Consider the following 10,524-nt stretch of genomic DNA (forward strand, 5'->3'; position numbering starts at 1 on the left):
GTTGAGGGGGCAGCATCTATGAACATTCCGAATTCCACTTCGAAGATGCACCAATGTTCGGCAAGTTCACTGTCGAACACCAAAGGATCTGGTTTATGAAAAGATCCTGCCATGATAACAGAGCAATGGTTCGTTGTAAAAAATAAATTAGAATAAATTCAGGCTAAAGAGCTGGAGACGTGGCTCAAGATTATGACACCATGTTTGTGAATAATCCATAACACACATAGTAAAAGATCAATCTTTATTCCCTAAGCAAACAGTAACACTTAAACTGCCAGCCATTCTCATCCAGCTCGGCGTGGCTTGAGAGAGCCAGCTGACCTTGCTAGTGTAAAGCTGTGTAGTACCGTAATACTATGTAAAGGGTGGCATACACATATGAGTAGCGGAGATTAAAAAAAGGCATGGATTAATAAGGGTTAATCTACATGGAACTTATTGGAATCCCAGGGTATTTCAGTCATTGGTTGGATTAATGTCACAGACAGATCAGATAGGAACAGAAGAATTCCTAATGTATTGGTCACTAACATTTTTATTCAACTTCAGGTTCCTGGCTATGCATATCTCTGAAGATCTGTCCTGGACCCAGCACATTGATACAATCATAAAGAAAGCCCATCAACGCCTGTACCTCCTTAGAAGATTGAGGAAATTCAGCATATTGATGAATATTCTCTTGAACTTCTACAAGTAGACTAGTCACCGCCTGGTTTGACAATTAAAATGCACAGGAACAAAGATTACAAAAACTGGTGGACATTCCCCGATCCATCACAGGTACTGACATCTCCACCATCGAAGGGATCTATAGGAGATGCTGCCTTAAAAGGCTGCCAGCATCGTCAAGGACCACACCACCCTGGCTATGCTCTTATTTCACTCCTGCCATTGGGAAGAAGGTCTGACAATGTATTGTCCAAGTTAACGTCTTTACAACAACCACCAGGCTATTGAACACGACAAACACCAAGTAAACTTTAACTGTGGTTGCACTAGGGACTTCAAGCTTTTGCTTTCTTTTGTGCTATATTGTGTTTAATTTTAATTTAATGAACTCATTTTATGTTTGTTTATTACGTTATTTATTATTGTGTTTACAGACCTGTTGTGCTGCTGCAAGTAAGAATGTCATGGTTTATTTTGATACCTATGACAATTAAACACTCTTGACTTGACTCTTGACTTTTTATTTCAGCTTGTTAATTCACTGACTAGTTATGATGTGATTAAAGCTCGTATCTCCATATCATTGTCCAGGCTTCTGGATACTAGTCCAATAACATAACCACAAATATCTAAAACTTAGAAATCTGGCTGAGCTCAGGACTACATCCTGGTAGCAGACAGAACCCACCAAGCTGATCTCCTGCTCTTTCTTACACAGGGTGACACAGTGGTGCAGCGGTAAAGTTGCCGTCTTATTGTGCCAGAGAACCAGGTTCGATCCTGACTATGGGTGCTGCCTGTTGTCTGGGACCACATGGATTTTATCCAGGTGCTCTGGCTTATTCCCTCACTCCAAAGACATGCAGATTTGTAGGTTAATTGGCTTTGGTAAAAATTGTAAATTGTCCCGAGTGTGTATGATAGTGATAATGTACGGGATGATCGATGGTCGGTGCGGACTCGGTGGACCAAAGGGTCTGTTTCCACGCTATATATCTCTGAAGTCTAAGACTAAGACTATTTCCTGTGGGGTGCACCATGTTCAAGATTGTTGCAACCTTTAGTTACTGCCCAGGCACAGGTACTCTCTTGAATACGTTCCTAAATACGAATCAATGATAGAACTAATGTGGCTTTTTTTTTTTACACTCTACAGCTTAGAAATATTTGAGATCAATCCAGGGTTAGAAAGGGTCACATCAAACTTCAGAAACCTGCTGAGTATTGGACTGGTGGACAGACAGAATTGCATGGGTCACATAACCAGTCAGCAGCAACAAAAGCTGAGATATTATGACTTGAAACATGCTCAAGTACATTTGGCAAAAGGCAACAGGACCCTCTCTGCAAACATACAAGCCGGGCTTTGCAATATCATGAAAAACAGAGGTGGGTGCAGGTCATTCAGTCCCTCAGCTATTACAAGATCATGGGTAAACTTTCACCTCGATATATACTTGATTAATACGGGTGTCGGAGGTTATGGGGAGAAGGCAGGAGAATGGGGTTGGGTGGGAGAGATAGATCAGCCATGATTGAATGACGGAGTAGACTTGATGGGCCAAAATGGCCTAATTCTACTCCTATCACTTATGATCTTATAATCTTATGGCCTAAATTCCATATCCCTTGATTCCCTTCGTCTGACTGAATCTTTCACTGAGCAGCGGGAGATCATTGATTGGGAGACTACTGCCAGTAGTCTTCCATCATACCGGTGAGGAGAGGTACAAGAAAATAAGTCTAGCATTTAATAACTTACCGTCGGTCCTGTATGAGGAGAATTGATGTTACAGGATCCAGAGGAAGAACATGTGATCCCCCAAAAGTGATTTCATCCCCTCCTTCCTGATCGCAGGATAGCACACCTTTTCAATCACCTGCAGTTAATTCTGCCCCTTAATTCATGTGCACGGATGGTCTCTGGGTGGTACAACTCTCCTGACTTCATGTAGCGTGTCTCGGAACAATGGATGACTTTCACCTCACACTGCTGGTTGCTCTTCCAAATCTGTGTCAGTTAAAGTCAGGGCCCAAAGTCGAGTTTCACTCCAGAAGCATTTTGTTCTGTTTTCACTGCGCTTTTTTAGCCCAGTGATCAATTAGGAAGGGTATTTAAAAGGCCTGCATATCATCCAGACTTTTTAATTGCATTAAGATGAAACAAGAGACAGAGTGCTGGGGTGTTATACTGTCTGAGGTATGCACAGAGGCCTTCCACTTTCATTTAGTTGTCACGCAGTTATAAATAACAGAGGTGAACATTAGGAAACAGGGATATATTGAAGTTTATAAAAGATGTAATTTAACGTCAATCACAAGTAGAGTTAAATTATATTGACTGAGCAATTTGTAAACATATATACACTGGAAGAAACTGCACTGCTCTATAAAAATAAAGAGGCAAAGCACTCAGCTTAGCCATGACAGGAATTGTTGGTACATCATTGTTTGCACACGGGCAATGAAATATTCAATCATCAGGTGCTGACATGGAGGAATGGCAGTGGGTGCTGCAGTTTGCCAAAGAGAAATAAACCAAAGAGTAACATTAAACTGCACAATTCCCATGGTGTTTGGTTCTTAATGAACAGTCAAGTTTGGATTGGGGATCTGGCTTCTACCAGCCACACTTGAGTGAGCCTCAACATTATATATTTATTCAAGGAAAGAAAAATCACTTGGATCAAGGGCACTTGTCGCAGCCAAGACTCAATAGCGGGTCACAAATACTATTGGAGTTTTTGCATCCAGTGTAACTGTTGGTGTTCAGTATCATGTAATAGAAGCAGGGGAAATGTAATGCAAAGAATATGTAAAGAAACTGAAAAATATATATCAATCAACAGACCAGATGCTCCACTTTGATTAGCTCAGTCTGATTTTATTAACTGTCTTGATTAAGTGTTTACAGCAGTGGATCAAACGAACATAACAAGAATATTTTTTAATGAAGTAACTTTATAGTTAGGCTGCTGTTTAAAGCTGATGATTTTCCTTCACGGGGCAGAAGCATCACAGCACCCTTACATTGCAATTTTAATATTGGTCCTGTCCGAGTTTGAATGTAGGACAAAGACAGGGCAAAGTTTTAAAAACCTTTATATAATTTGAAACTAACTCTCGTTGCAATTTTAAAGTGATTTGCATTCATTCAAATTGATTATCAAGCTAGCCAATTTTTTAGGCAATAAAAAATGTCATATAGCTGCATATTTATATTTAGTTATTTAATCCCTGCCCTTCACAACATAATCTTCAGATGGGGAAGGGGGAGCTCAGGTGATGGATGAGCCATTAAGCAGTGAAGTCAGGGTTGGGGCTGCACTCAATGATGTGAAGGGTGGGAGATAGTCATGTCAAGGGTGGGAGGTAGTCATGTCAAGCACTACTATTGAGGGGGAGTGGGGTATGGCAGAAGGATCAGGAGAGTCAGTGTCAGGGAAGGGAGCTTGATGTTATGGGAACTGTCGGTCAGATCAGGTTTAGTTTAGTTTATTGTCACAGGTAACGTGAAAATGTTTTGTTGCGTGCGAACCAGTCAGCGGAAAGACAATACACGATTACAATCGAGCCATTCACGGTGTACAGACACATGATAAGGGAATTACGTTTAATGCAAGATAAAGCCGGTAAAGTCCACTCCATTCAGGACTGCTCTCTACTTGTGGCAGGATGCAGTTGTCTGATAACAGCTGGGTAGAATCTAGAGGTGTGCATTTTCACACCTATACATTTTGCCCGATGGGAGAGGGGAGGAGACCAGCAGGTAGGTTTTTGGCCTGAACAGATTAATGGTTTGAACAGGAAATAATGCAGGGTTATAAACTTCAGTAGTACAGGGGTCACTGAGGAAAATGGTTCAGGGGTAGGTAGGTGACTGGACTGAAAGTAAAAAATATTTAAAGGAGACTTAACGGAGAGGGGTTTCCCAGCCTCAGCTGAAACCTGCACATAATGTCCCCTTTAAGTAGAGCAATAATAGACCTCACAGTCATGATGGAATGTTGTTTCCACAGGCAAGGTCGCAAATTGAGCAGGTACTGCAGCTACATAGTAAATGAAGATCTGGATGTGAGACCCAGACAGGTATGTTGCTTCGCTGGATGCAGTAGAGCCCATTTAGAATTGTACAATCCATCTGTTGTACCCCCAGTTTTCATTCATGGTTTAAATGTTATTTAAACTGGACTGTAGCTCATAAAAGAATGGAGCTGAACAAATCAGTTTCTGGACAGTAGATTACTCGTAGACCTGCCTTTTTTTTTGATATTTTCAGTTCTTACATAAAAATTTGCATTTGAAGCATATGTAGAAAGAGAAAGAGAGTTAATGTTTCAGATTATAGGAACGCAAACTATTTCTTTTCCACAGATGAGGCCTGAGAATTTCCAGCACTTTCTGACTTTAGTTGAGATTTCCAATATCCGCATCCTTTCAGATTTTTGATTTTCAGACTTGCTGCATTATTCCAAAAGAAACAAACAATCTGTTCTTGAGCTATCAACTCTGGTATTTAAAAATGAAGGACCACTATTAAAGGAGCCAATGTCACAGCCAAAGGAAACCACAAAAGTTTCTCAGTCAAAATATTGACTGTTGGGAAATATGCAATTGGCTGTAAATGCAGGTTGTAATGCCAACTTTCAGATAAGGGTCTAAATGCGTCTTGGAAACGCCAGCTGTTCTCCACGGAATTATGGATAGGTCCCTGTGTCAGTGCAACAAACTCATGGACCTGCATTTCCAGGTGGAAATGTGCAATTCACAAGTTCTAAACCTATTGCCTGCTCTTGGCTTGACTTTGTCTGCCAGCATTTTGACACTGAGAAAATCCTCAGCACTGAATGGATGACTGCGAAGGACAAATAATTTGAGTCTGAAGAAGGGTGTCGACCCAAAACGTCACCCATTCCTGCTCTCCAGAAATGCTGCCTGTCCCACTGAGCTACTCCAGCATGTGTCTATCAAAGGACATTAGATCATTTAAATATTTTAAGTTTGTTTAATGGTTTTAATTGTTTTATTAAATATTTTCACTTTTGTTTTTTTCTCTAATATTTTGTATTAATTTTATTTTGGGGTTGATTTTAAATATTTATGAATCTTTCAGAGATATTTAGTGTCAACCATAATCCTCTACTGTTTGGACTGGGGACTTAGTTAGCTGACTATCAGAATTCTACCTGTGTATGGGCAAAGGGCCAAGTGGTTTGCAGAAAACTGTGTAAAGTATTTATCTGTGGGTGGACACAGTAGAGGTAGGTGGAGTGTGTAGATAGATGCCTGGAAAGGATCACAGATGACCATATCTATGAATTGAAAGGAGGAAATATCCATTACCAGGGACTTCAGTCCTGTACAAATTCACTCATCAGCCACTACAATTTCTCGGCTTGAAAACACAGTTTACAACTTGGTTCATTCTTTCCCTCTATTTGCAGATAGGAGGCTGCTCCAGGCATTACAGACCTCACCACTTCTCAGGGGTTTGACAGAGCAATTCACACACTAGAGAAAGGGCAACTTGACTGCCACTCCACCTGAAGAAAAGTAAAGATCTTGTCAGATTTAAAATGTGTTGTGTGTGAGCGAGATTTAATCTATAATTGCTCGTCAAAAGAAGTGAAGTGTATTAGAGTGTGAAGTGATGAGTAAATGGCTTTTCAGACTTAGGCACCTCAGAATCTCTCAAGTAAGCAGAAGCTTATTAACAGACCATCGCTCCCAAACTGCTCAGTAACAATTCATTACCTTCAGCTTCTGTGTGATGGAAAGGCTCTGACTTATGCCTCATGGAGAAAGACAAGTAGATAAAATGTTCAAAGCACTTTCCCTGTAAAGTAATTTTTCCTCAACTTTTCTCCTTCTAGTGCACTGAACATCAAATATTTCCCTGTGGCTGAAAGGTCTGAACAGATAGTTGGCAAGTTCTCAGTGAATGTCAGCAGATTCCATGACAGAAAGCCTCAATAAAGCAAAGCTGGCTAGATATGGGTTGTTTAATATTAGCTGTACGTAGAGCTCAAATATTTTGCTATTGCACACAGCTGTAACACGACAACTGGGAGCTAAAAAGACATATTTGATATGATTAGATTGACAAGCCCCATTTCAGGAACATTGATCACCTAACCCAGCTTTACGTTTCACTGTTGGCAGTGCTGTTACACTGTAAGAAAATGCAGTGGCCAATGTATTTCACAAGTTCACAAATTCATAAGTTATAGGAGTAGAATTGGGCCATTTGGCCCATCGAGTCTCCGCCGCCATTCAATCATGGCTGATCTCAGCCACTTAATCCTATTTTACTGCCTTCTCCCCATAACTCTTGACACCCGTTCTAATCAAGAATTTCTCTATCTCTGACAAAAAATATCCACCGACTTGTCATCCACAGCCTTCTTTGACAAAGAATTCCACAGATACACCACCCTCTGACTAAAGAAATGAATGTTAACAAAATGGTTCTTTAAGTTCTTAAATCTCTCCTCTCTCACCTTAAACTTATATTCTCCAATTTTAAACTCTCCACACAAGGAAAAAAGCCCTTGGCTACCTTTTCTATTTATGTCTCTTATAACTTTATAAACCTCAATAGGTTCATCCTTCAGCTTCCTACATTTCAGTGAGAATACAGCTAGACTCAGGAACCACTACAGGGAGCTTCTATATAACTAGAGTTAGTGACCAATATTCAGAGATTCTGATAAACTAGGAACTAGAAATGAGAGCTTCTACAAGACTCAATAATCACAGAATGTTTATATCAACAGAAATCTTGCAAAAGCTAATTTAAACTGGAAGACAAGTTACATGTGTGACCTGTATTAACTCCAGTTAGATAAGAAACATTTTGCCAATCTCTTTGACAAATATGTAGCAGGGCCACTTAGCAAGACTTTTTGTGTTGGTTTCCTTCAAGTCAGCGATTACATATGGATGATTAATCATAAAGTGTAAAGGTTACTTCAGGGTTCAGAAGCAACCAACACGGTCGTGAATGGCTATTTTATAACTCTGATCTCTACACTGAACTTTGAACTGCAGTGGCAGTGACAAGAAGCCTTGCAGTGGCTTTTCAAACAAAGCTTAAAGAACCATTTTGTTAACATTCAGTGATGGCCATACAGTATATTGACAGGCCTAAAGTAAAGAAACAATCATAAAACTAATGAATCGCCCAGTACCTGATCTGCCAAAGTTAAGGCTGTGAATCTAACATAAAACACAAATACCCAGTTTGCACAATAACTTTAAAAATCATGTTATTTCCTTTCCCCCCCCCCCACTATTTAAATAACCTGTTAAGCAGAAGGAGAAAGAAATGGAGCATAAGATGTTAATTATATAAACATAATCCTGGTAAATCCATTTTTTTCTGAGATTCTATTTGCTATTGGTGACTTCCCAATTGTTATTCATCTTCTGACAAGACTAATAGCATTGCAGCGTGTAAATCCATTTGGTTCAGTCTGCAAAAACCCCTTTGAAGGTTTAATTTTGTAATCTTAGAAAGAACAGACAGAGAGACCACTTCTAGATGTTCCTTTCCCACATGCAGGCATTTTAAGGCAGGTCAGGAGTCAGGCCAGGAACCACAATATCACTCACCATTTCTGATCTGCCCAAATGCATCTGACCATTATATTTGCGAAAGCTAAGGAGTGACAAGCGTAACTTGGAGTGAATATTTGTTAGAGTCATTTGCATTGTCATATATGTGTCGGTGTAATTCCAACATTGTTTGCATTGAGATTATTCTGGACCTCAAATCTACATTTTAACAATAATAATAATACACTTTATTGTCATTGTAAATACATGCAAAGTAATTTCAGGCACACTGCCCGAGCGGAGCTCCAACGTATCAGAAAAATAATAACGAATAACAAAAAGTGGCAAGAAAATGTCGTCAAGTCAGATTATTTTAACAGATTATTATTATTATTATTATTATTATTTAGCAGATTATTTTATCAATTTAATTTTACGGAACTGGATAGAATTGCAGTTCGGTAAGATTAAATTTATAAAACAAATGATTTCACCAGCTCCAAGAAAGAATAACAAATTAGCCGGCATCATTTACTTGATTATAGTATTTTTAAAGCAGAAAACCATTCCCACATACTGTAGTTCCTTGCGTGCATTCAAACAAAAATGGTAAAAATTCAAACAACTGTAAATGTGGATTGCTATTTTTCAGCTTGGTTGTTGATTTGGGTGGAAATTTATGCAAAATGATTGAATGCCCACTTTTTTGTGCCTCTTGTACTGTCCATTAAATTGACAAGTGCCTCATGTGACGATATGCATGACATAAAGAAACTGGAGTGCCACATCTACCAATGTATATTTACTTCCAGCACTCCTTGGGTTTTAACCATGCATTTAATATAATATGATAACCCAACATTTAGCCATGGATTTAACCTCCCGTGTCTATTAAAGGGTTTATTTTATTAATTACGTTACTTACATTATTATTCGTAGGTTTATTAGTCACTAAATTTTAGGGATTATTGGTTGTTTTTGCAGAACACATTACAATATCTGAAATCTAAAGGAATGACAAAGTTGGGAATGACAAAGCTATCCTGCCCCCTAAAGTAACCTATTGCTTCCAGAAATAGGAAATTTAATGGCTTTTCCTTTGGTGTTGAGCAAAGTAGGCAACACAACCTCAAATGAAGCGATCTATATCAGGTTATTGGTCAATGGATATCGGGCCCAACTACACATTTTCAACTATTCTGGATGGTTCTCAGCGGATTGAATTATCCGGAAATGTATGCCCACTCCATAGTGCTAAATGTGCAATGCAGCACCATCGTGTATCTGTACACTGTGGACGACTTGATTGTAATATGTATTGTCATTCCGCTGACCGGTTAGCATGCAACAAAAGCTTTTCCCGGTACCTCGGTACACGTGACAATAAACTAAACTAAAATAAGCTAAACTGACACCCTTCATTTAAAATGCATATCATTGACTTCAGTGCAGAGGTAGAGTTCACCACAATGATATCACCTTTCAGTGTTTTTTTTCTGGATGAACCTTTTTGCTTTGTTATGTTACTGTGCTGTTGGGCACATTTCAGTCTTTGCCCTCAACTAGGGATACAATTCAAACAGCAGGAGGTCAAAGTAAACAAAAATAAGTGGATGAAAACTGGACTCATCTTTGCATGTGTTCAAGGTTCAAATCCTACATATGACAGTCTCTGCATATTAGATTACGCTAAGAATAATCTCTGTTACACTTACTGTTACTTGGTGCTGGTATCTTCTTGCACAATTTTCCTTAACATCAATAGAGGGTTTTTGTAGGTTTTTTTCTGATTGTGTTTCACCCTAATGTCTTTTTTTCCTTACACAATCTTTCTTCTTTTTAATGCCTTGCAAAATTTTACGTGTAATTTTGTAAAATGTAAGTATAATTTAAGTTTTAGTATGTTGGCCTGACTTCATGTGCCTGCAATGCTGCTGAAAGCAAGATTTTCATTGAACCTCACCGTACTTATGCATAAGACAATAGATTGGTATTCTGATGACAGGATCTTTGAGCTGAAACTAATGAGATACTGCAGAGTTATCTTCATTACTCACACCATGGAAGGCGTAAATGACTTTAGATCAACTACCCTACAATCAGTTTAATCAGTTTGGCCCCAAATCAGAAATGTTGCCGCAAGAAAATCGATGTTAAATTTCTGAAAGACCCTGCAAAGAAAGTCCTGTATTGTTGGAACAACAGCTCAACCAGTCTGGCAAACCCTCGATGCCAGGAGCCGCAGAGCATCTATGGACAGAGAAGCCAAAATGAAGCACCGCAATGCAAATGTTG

At 39.1% G+C, this 10,524-nt stretch overlaps 1 long non-coding RNA gene across 1 annotated transcript in view; it reads left to right on the forward strand.

Annotated features, from left to right (window-relative positions):
- Nucleotides 1-2,157: 2,157 nt before the first annotated feature.
- LOC129711666 (uncharacterized) overlaps nucleotides 2,158-10,524 on the forward strand; it is a 39,203-nt gene continuing 30,836 nt past the window's right edge. The window contains exon 1 of the long non-coding RNA XR_008725890.1: nucleotides 2,158-4,761. This is a non-coding gene — a long non-coding RNA (uncharacterized LOC129711666). The remainder of the gene's footprint in view (nucleotides 4,762-10,524) is intronic.

Source organism: Leucoraja erinacea, chromosome 2 (assembly GCF_028641065.1).
Source record: "Leucoraja erinacea ecotype New England chromosome 2, Leri_hhj_1, whole genome shotgun sequence".
In the NCBI taxonomy this organism is placed as follows: Eukaryota; Metazoa; Chordata; class Chondrichthyes; order Rajiformes; family Rajidae; genus Leucoraja; species Leucoraja erinaceus.